Source organism: Lagopus muta, chromosome 3 (genome assembly GCF_023343835.1).
Source record: "Lagopus muta isolate bLagMut1 chromosome 3, bLagMut1 primary, whole genome shotgun sequence".
NCBI classification, from domain to species: domain Eukaryota; kingdom Metazoa; phylum Chordata; class Aves; order Galliformes; family Phasianidae; genus Lagopus; species Lagopus muta.
This window is the reverse complement of record NC_064435.1, coordinates 26,819,960-26,829,099: the sequence shown is the minus strand read 5'-3', so window position 1 is coordinate 26,829,099 and position 9,140 is coordinate 26,819,960.

Sequence of the window (9,140 nt, the reverse complement as noted above, 5' to 3'; positions counted from 1 at the left end):
ATGAACTTCCAATCTTTTTATATTTTTTCCAAGAGAATACTTTAAAGGCCAGATTAGTCAGAAGAAACACTGAATAAACTGAATAGTAAGATGAATATGAATTTCTATGTGTGTATCCAGCTAGAGATTTTTAAATATCCTCTTTCCTTTTTTAATTTAAGGTTATACAAGATTTCAAATTAAAGTTGCTGATCTCATATCAGTTGGGATAAATTCCAGATATGGGAAGGAGCAAATTAGTTCCTTGTTTTGCCTCACTTGTACGCACAGCTTTCGCTTTACCTACTGACCTGTCTTTATCCCAACCATAGTTCTTCCATTTTTACCCTCTGTTTCTCTCTTTCTCCCCCATCTGGGGAGAGGCAGTGAGAAGCCGTGTGGTGCTGAGCTGCCTGCCAGGGTTATTCCACACCCAGCAGCAAATATACTGCTTACAGCACAGCACATTCATCATGAAAGATCCCAAACAGCTCATACAAGCTCAGTGTTTAACCGTGCTAAGGCACATTATCTTCCAGTGAAATGCATCTATTGTTTTGATGGATCTCATAAATTTAAGAGCATAAGGGACAACACAGAAATGCACAATAAGAATTGAATTATTCTGGATTTACATCAGATGACAGAAAGTTTTAAATAGGTTTGCTACATATTGAGAAAGTGGGTAGCAACTGAAAGAATGCTGTCAGTCTTGCTAACCGCTCAAACAAACTGCTCTGAATGAAGATGTTAAAATGCTAAGAAGAATCCAATTATTTCTTAATGTTCAGTCATGTTTCTAATTGCAACTCTTATCTCCTGCCATGTAAATTGCCTTTCATTTATATCTGGGATTTGAAGATGAAGTTACTGTGTATTTTATTTTTCCTGTTATAATTCTACCAAAAACAACGTATCTATCTCTCCTAGGTGTCATCATACTGGGATAAACTCGCTTGAGTTACAAGCAAGAAATATTTAAGTCTTAGAGCATCACTGCAAGTTAAATCAGAATCTGGGCAACTCATGAAAAGAAAATCAAATAATCTGCTGCTTCTATCACATTCACATTTTCACATGAATTCCAATCCAACCTGCAATCTTTTTTAACATTTATGTTTGCTGAATCCAATCTTTTGCTTTGGATAATGATACTGTAGATGAATCCAAGAAAATCATTGCAATTACAGTTATTCTTGCAAAAAAAAAAGATTAGAACCACTTAGGTATGAAATAGACAATTTGAGAGCAGAAAGCCTTTATAATTGCAAACAGAAGTAGATGGAATAGGTGGCTGCCAAGGAAACTGGAGGCTCTGGGGGCCCCTCCTGCCAGCATAGTTCCTATTATATCCATCCCTGTGCGCAGGGACTGGCATGGGAGAGAAGAAAGGCAGCCCACAGCCCTGCCTTCATCTTGAAGCCAGAGGGGTGTGCTGTACATTGCTTAGGGTTGCAGGAGACACTCAGGGGCGCTGTAAGCAAAGCCCATTTCTGTATTTTGACACTTTCTGGTTGCTACCTACTCCCTTAAGATCTTCCCTTGCCATCCTGCCCTCCCTCCTGCATGCACCCCAGGGTTTGCTCTCTGCTATCCACAGAGACAAAACTGTAAAGATATCTAGACATGCATACATTATCTATCTTGAATTATTGCAGCTTTGTATTTCAACCACGGACTACAGTAATACAGAACCACAGAATCCTTAGAGTTGGAAGGGACCTTTAAAGGTCATCAATTCAAATCCCCTGCAATGAACAGGGACATGCACAGCTAGATTAGGTTTCTCAGAGCCTGATCCAGCCTTGCCATGAAAGTCTCCAGGGATGAGGCACCCACCACATCTCTGATAGCCTGTTCCAGTGCCTCACCACCCTCACTGTAAAAGATTTTTTCCTTATATCCAACCTAAATCTATCATCTTTAAGCATGAAACCATTTCTTTGTTCTCTAACCACAGACCCTGCTAAAGAGTCTGCTCCCTTCTTCCTGTAGCTCCCATAGATATTGAAATGCCACTCTCAGGTCATGTCAGAGACTTCTCTTCTCCAGGCTGAACAGCCCCAGCTCTCTCAGCCTTTTCTCATAGGAGAAATTCTATGCCATGGATCCTTTCTGTGGCCCTCCTCTGGATGCACTCCAGCAGCTCCATGTCTCTTCTATAGTGAGGACTCCACATCTGGAAGGGACCTGCTGGCCATGCTTCTTTTTATGCAGCCCAGGATACAGTTGGCAAGATCTCACATTTGGATTTGTTGAACTTCACGAGGTTCGCCTGGGTCCACTGCTCAAGCCTGTCTGGTCCCTCTGGATGGCATCCTGTCACTCTAATATGTTGTCCACACGCCACAGCTTGGTGTCATCAGCAAACTTGCTGAGAGTGCACTCGACCTCATTGTCAATGTCACTGATGAAGACATAAAAGAGTATTGGTCCCAGCACTGACTCCTCTGGGATGCTACTCATCACCAAGCCATTAACCACCACTCTCTGGACTCAATCCTGCAGCCAGTTCTTTGTCCACTGAACAGTCCATCCATCAAATCTATATCTCTCCAACTTGGAAAGAAGAATGTCATGGCATACCATTTCAAAGGTCTTAGACTAGAAAATAAAACCAAGATTTAAATTTTTCACTTGCATGAAAAAAAGAATAATTTTAATTAAAAAAAGTTTTTCCCTTGTTTGCTTGCACAGCACAATGTAGTTCAATAGTGCAGAATTCAAAGCAGTTTTCTCTTGTGCATAGTGACAGAAACTCATTGTCTTTGTGAATTCTGCCTCTCTTTAGATACTCCCATCAAGTCACCAGATTCTTTAAAACATATTACATATTCACATTTTATAATGAGAGAAATTGCTTTTGGTTGTTTTGTCTCCTTATTACGGTCAGAGATTATATAAGAGATGACAGTATCTGTCTCCAGAGAGAAACTGATCTATAGCGCTGGCCAGCGAGGTGTGAAAACACAGATTTTTTCTTTCTTCTTACCAGTCCAAAGTATAAGAAGACAGTTTTAAAAGTGTTGCTGGGTATATGGGTGTGGACAATTTTTAAGCATTAATAGCAATATAACAACTTTATACTACAGACCTACCATATGCAAGTCTCAGCTTTGCATAGCTGAAATGAAAGGTTAATAATGTCTTCTTCTTCTTTGGAGTCTTTTTTTTTTTTATCCCCCCCTTCCCTTCCCTTCCCTTCCCTTCCCTTCCCTTCCCTTCCCTTCCCTTCCCTTCCCTTCCCTTCCCTTCCCTTCCCTTCCCTTCCCTTCCCTTCCCTTCCCTTCCCTTCCCTTCCCTTCCCTTCCCTTCCCTTCCCTTCCCTTCCCTTCCCTTCCCTTCCCTTCCCTTCCCTTCCCTTCCCTTCCCTTCCCTTCCTTTCCCTTCCCTTCCCTTCCCTTCCCTTCCCATATGAAGGTAGATTAACTAAAAATGCAACATTTGCATCATATCCTTAAATTGACTTTTGAAATTGGTTCTACTGTTTTTACTTAGCATTTTTCAATGAAAAGCGAAGGAAAAAAATCTCTCAATCTGTAATAATAGCACAAAATAAATCACTTTGATGGTACTGAAAGGGGCTGTGATCGGTGTAAAAACTGAAGTATATTCTGACCTTAGGAGGAGCGCTGTCATTTCTAGTACCAGAAGCATGGTGCCCTCCCAGGTTCTCACAGCCCCAGCAAACTGTTACCATCTTTTCTGAAGTCTTGATTGCAACTTAATGGAGCTCATGAGCTGAAAGTCTCTACATGGGAGGTCTCTATATTCATATCACTGCCCTTCAGAGCCCGGCTGATGTTAACAGAACAGAAGCACTTTTCCTGAAGAGGATTTAGAAAACCATGAATCATGAATCATAGACTTTTTGATTTAAATCAGGCAATTAAAAAAAAAAAAAAAAAAGGTTTTTATAAATATTGTATGTATGATTTTCATAAGCATATAAAATATACAGATCAAACTGCACTGGGTCACCAAAGGACATTCTGGCTCAGTCCCACCTCCAAATGGCCAGTGGCAAATGCGTAATAAGAAGTATAAATAGGCAATGAAGAACATAGTGACCATTGTCCCAGCAATTTGTAGCACAAGCACATGCTAAGCTAACATTACATCTTACAACCCAAAATTAATTTACTTTTCTTGATTTGTTCAGTTGTTCTTTTCAAATCCTTTAAAGGTTCAGTGTTCACCACATCCAGGGGTGAGAAATCCCACAGATTAGTGGAATCTATTCATCTGGTGAAAAATGCTTCACTTTTGCTTTTGCTGCCCACTGATAATAACATCTGATATCTTCTAGCTATTGCACTGAAAAATACAGAGAAAAAATGTTTCCTGTCCACTCTCTCTCTGCCAATCATAATTTTACAAACCTCATTTTAGATTTCTCCTGAGTTGTCCTTTTTTCCAGACTGATAAATCCTAAAATTACTTGGTATCTTTCTTTGAAAAGAGTCAGTCACTGTCTTCAGTGATGCTTGTAAACCTCTATTTTTACTATGTCCTTCTGAAATAGGACCAAAACTGCAAATACTGTTTTTGACTTACGGGATACCACAGTGTTGTATTCTGCTTAGTTTTCTCATTCCCTTCTAATCATTCCTCTGTCAGGGTATTTACTTTTACTGCTACTCAGCTTGGAGCTGAAGTTTTCACACAAAGACCTGCTTTAACCCCAAGGCCACCATCTGAAGTCTGCTTGTACTTCATCATTTCCCAATGCTACAAAACAAGGATCATTTTTTTCCAGTAATGCATCAACTTATTCTCATCACATCCAAGGCAAACTGGACTCCTTTAAAAAGACTGTGTCCAGGAGAACAAGGAGAGTTGCTACTCCTCTCTCCTCAGCAGCAGGGTGCAGCTGGGTGTAAGAACGCTGAGAGAGGAGCAGTGCAGGAGCAGACTGCCAGAGGAGCTGGGATCAAAAGCTCAGTGAGGATGGGCTGCAGGAACTGGGCAAGGAGGTATCGCAAGAGCAGCCTGCAGCTCCTTGAAGGGGAGTTGCAAAGGTGACAAAGCCAACAGTTTCTCAGCAGTGGTAGAAACATGTAACATGGGGCCACAAACTGCAGCCTGGGACAGCTGGCTGGACATCAGGAAGAACTTTTTCACCTAGACAGTGTTCCCCAGAAAAGGCTGAAATCTCCATTACTAGAAGACTGTAAGACTTGGTTTGGTGCAGGAACAATCAACCTGGCCTAGAGGAAGCAACAGTCCCACAGATTGTACCAGAGGCTGCCATGAGTGTGCGACTGAATGACTTTCCAGTCTCTGTACTGTGTATAGTACCTGCTGGCCTGCTTCCTGAGCTAATGGTGTAACATAGCTTAATCACATCTTAATGTGTATTCAGCTTCATGTACCACCATAGTGGTACATATCAGATTTAAAGAGAAATTTCTGAGCTTTAGAGGTTGACAGGAAGAGCAGAGAAGAATCTCACTAAAATACCGTGCCACTTCATGGAGCTCATGCAGTAAAAAAATATTGTTTAAATTGACAGCGATTAATTCTTAAAAATATTCAAGAGAATGTGGGAAAAAAGGAGGGAACTCTTAACAGAAAGTGCATCTTTAGCACCAAAGCCTGGGTTTTATCACCTTAACACATACCACATGATTTAGGCAACCAGCCACAAAGACTGGCATCATGATACTCTCCACTGGCTGATTAAGAATGTTACAAACATGGGAAGCACTGAAGACTTGGAAAAGTTTAGGGAAAGATGAAACAGAGGAGTAAGCAAGTCTCAAAACCTTTAAACATTAGCATATTTTTCTGTCAGCTCTTCATCAAGATTATATTACATGTAATGAGATTCATGGATTTATGATACTAAAATAGCTGTTTTCTCCCAAGACTAAAGAAAAGAGACGATAATGCATCAGCTTCATTCCCAATAATCAGACTTTGCAATCTGTTGTATTCGGTCTAATTCGCAATACAAAATTTACTTTTCTGTCTTCTTCTTGCTGCTCTTAGTCTCATTCCCGGTGCAGTGAAGAAGTGACTAAAAGTGCATTTCTGGCATAAATTTAAGTGAGAATGAAAAAAAATATTCTGTCATGGTTTATACCAGTGAAAAATGAATTCTCCAAATATTGATATGATCAAAGCCAAATCTTAGAGAAAATACTGCAAAGTGTATGTTTAGGTATGATAACTACATTATTATGTTATGTATGATAACTACATTTAAGATAGTAAGGCACAATTAATGTGTATAGCTTTATGAGTTTACAGCAGAAAATGATTTACAAGTAGAAATCGGTTTGAAATGAATGTGCTGACCAGTGCAAGTAAATATTTTTCAAGGAAAATATCCACAAAATATGTATCTGTTTGCTTTCCATAGCATTTCACTAGTAGGAATATAATTCATAGTCAATGAAGTAAATAACATGGCTTTATTACTGTCTGAATTCTTTATGTTCCTGACTTGGCTTCTTTTTCGATACTTTTCTAAAGTTTTTACAAATACTGCTCTTTAACTTGCTCTTTGGGAAGAGAAAAAAATTATCATACTAATGCTTTGATTGAGCACAGTACATTTCATTACCTGACTTGATTATAATAACCTTTAAAATTAGGTTCATGGTGTGAATACAAGTAATAGAAAATTCAGAATTCATTTATTGAATACATTGCGATGTTAGCTTGAAATTAGCTGTTTACCAGCCAGACAGTTCATGTGCCAGATAAATATGGGAAATGCAGAAAGGCTATGTACATCGACAAGACAAAATAATATTAAATGAAAATGAAAACGCAGGGACCTGATCTATTTTGACCTTGGACTCATGGACTTCTTTCAGATAAAAGCAAATGGCTCAGCAAGTACACAGTAAGTGGCACTGGCAATAAAAAAAATTTTACTAATGCTACGTTTTCACACTTTTGCAAAATGGGGGAAAAACATTGCAAGATGATGCATCTAAATGATAAATTCTACCAATTTTCAGGCCACAGAGGCCGCAATAGCCATCAAAATAATTTCCAGTAAGTTAAGTTTTTCTCTAATTCTATCATCGCATATACTGGTGAGATGATGGGGAAGGCCATCCTTGCATAGCTCAGCAGCCAATAATTAGGTTACCTCAAGGGGAGGGAGATGCCTTTTCATCCCATCTCACATAGCCCCTGCTCCCTCAACCATCCATGCAGGTGATGGCACTATGCACAGAAGCCTCTGGGCAGAAAGGTGGAAATTTAACTCCTCTCATCTCAGGAACATGGAAGGAGTCCGTTCTCCAGGAAAAGACTTAGAAATGTTTCTTAAACAGCACTTTCTTCCAGAAGGCATCAGCTACCTGCGACACAAACCTGACCCTGCTTCTTTTACAAGAGAGTATCATGACATCATGTCTTTCTCCCTGAAAGTATTCAGTGCCAGGCTGGATGGGGCCCTGGGCAATCTGATCTACTGGGAGCTGCCCATGCCCAGGGCCAAGGGCTGGAACTGGATGGTCTTTAAGGTTCCTTCCAACTCAAAAGATTCTATGATTCTGTGATAGTGATGCTGATGCTGATGATTTGGAGGCAGAATCAAATACTAAGAAAGACTTGGAAAATGTGCAGCAAGTGTTTTTGGAACAGATACCACAAAACAGAAAAGTGGGTGCAGGCTATGGCACCCCAGAGCCAGCACTACAAACAGAATCACAGAATTGCAGGGATTGAAAGGGACCTCAAGAGATCATCGAGTCCAGCTCCCCAACAGGAGCAGAGAGCTCCAGCTCTGAGCAGCACTGGGACTGGGCAACCAGAATCAAGCTTCTCATCTTCTGCTCCATTCACTCCTCCAAAACACACCCGACACATGGAGATATGGAGAGGAGGTTGCTAACTCAATGACGAGCACATTTTTCCATAGAGCAATCCATCTGCCAGCAGAAATACAGATCCAAGCTCCCTTAGCAGGTTTCTAGCTGGCCTGCAGCACTCAAGTTGGGCACAGTGGCTGCACTGGGGGGCTTCCAGCCTGCACTGAGATGCCCAATTCAAGACAAGATGAAAGTGCAGTTAAATCTGCTGCTCTGTCTTCAACTCAGGCTGCTGAAACAGAAATAGAGACCATGGAGATATCATAAAATCAGCTCATTCCTGCTTTTATGAGGGCTGTTCCAAAAGTAATGCCTCCTATTTTATTATACTAGCTCATGACATCAGAGGTGGATGTTGGTGGTATGGCAGTTGAGGTTGGACCTTCCTGCCAACATTCCATTATATTTTGTTGTTTTGTGACAGATAGTAGCAGAGGGGCAACCTAACACACTGACACGGAAGTGCAGATGATGTAAAGATGTGTTACTGAATTGCTCCATGCAGAAAAAAATAGACATTCATAGAAGCTTGCTGAATGGTAATGAGCACAATGAGGCGGTGGATAGCAGCAACAGTGATCACCTCCAATGGTACAGATATTTACAAGCATAGCATGCAGGCTCTTGTTCACTGCTGACAAAAACACATAACTAATGGTGGCAACTGTGTTGAAAAATATTGTTTTGTAGCTGAGAATTTGCTCTATCAAACAGTACTATTGTGCTCTTTGTTATAGTTTCCATGGAAATAAATAGGAGGCATTACTTTTGGAGCAACCTCCATGTTTTTAGATGTGCAATGTTTTTGTCACACACTTTCAGTTTAATTTCAGATTGTCCTTCTGAGAATCCTACACTTTCATGCAGTCCCCTTCTTTGAAAACTCCCATAATTTATGCAGAAGAGGTGACTACAGCACCAACCAAGAACATACAAGAACAGTGCTGTGCAAGAGCTATGCAAGTGGCGGGGTACTAAATGCAACAGTCAGCAAAAGACTTCAGCACTCAAAGAGAAAAAAAGGTTTTGTGTGCAGAGTAAAAGGCTGAAACATTCTCAAAAAGTTCAAGAGAAATTATGGTGTCAAAAAAGAATGAATTAATTATAAACAATAGCATTTGTATTACTATTCTATGTAGGGACAAATACTCCATTTTTATATATTAAAATGTTCAAAGAGATACATTTGATTAATTTAACGAGAATATTTTAGAAACCTAAGAAAAGCACACTCAAAGGATCTTAAAGGAGCTAAAATGTTGGCAGGGTGTTCTTAAATGTATTAACATCTATGTGGAATAAAAGTTCAAACAAGACCTTTCCATC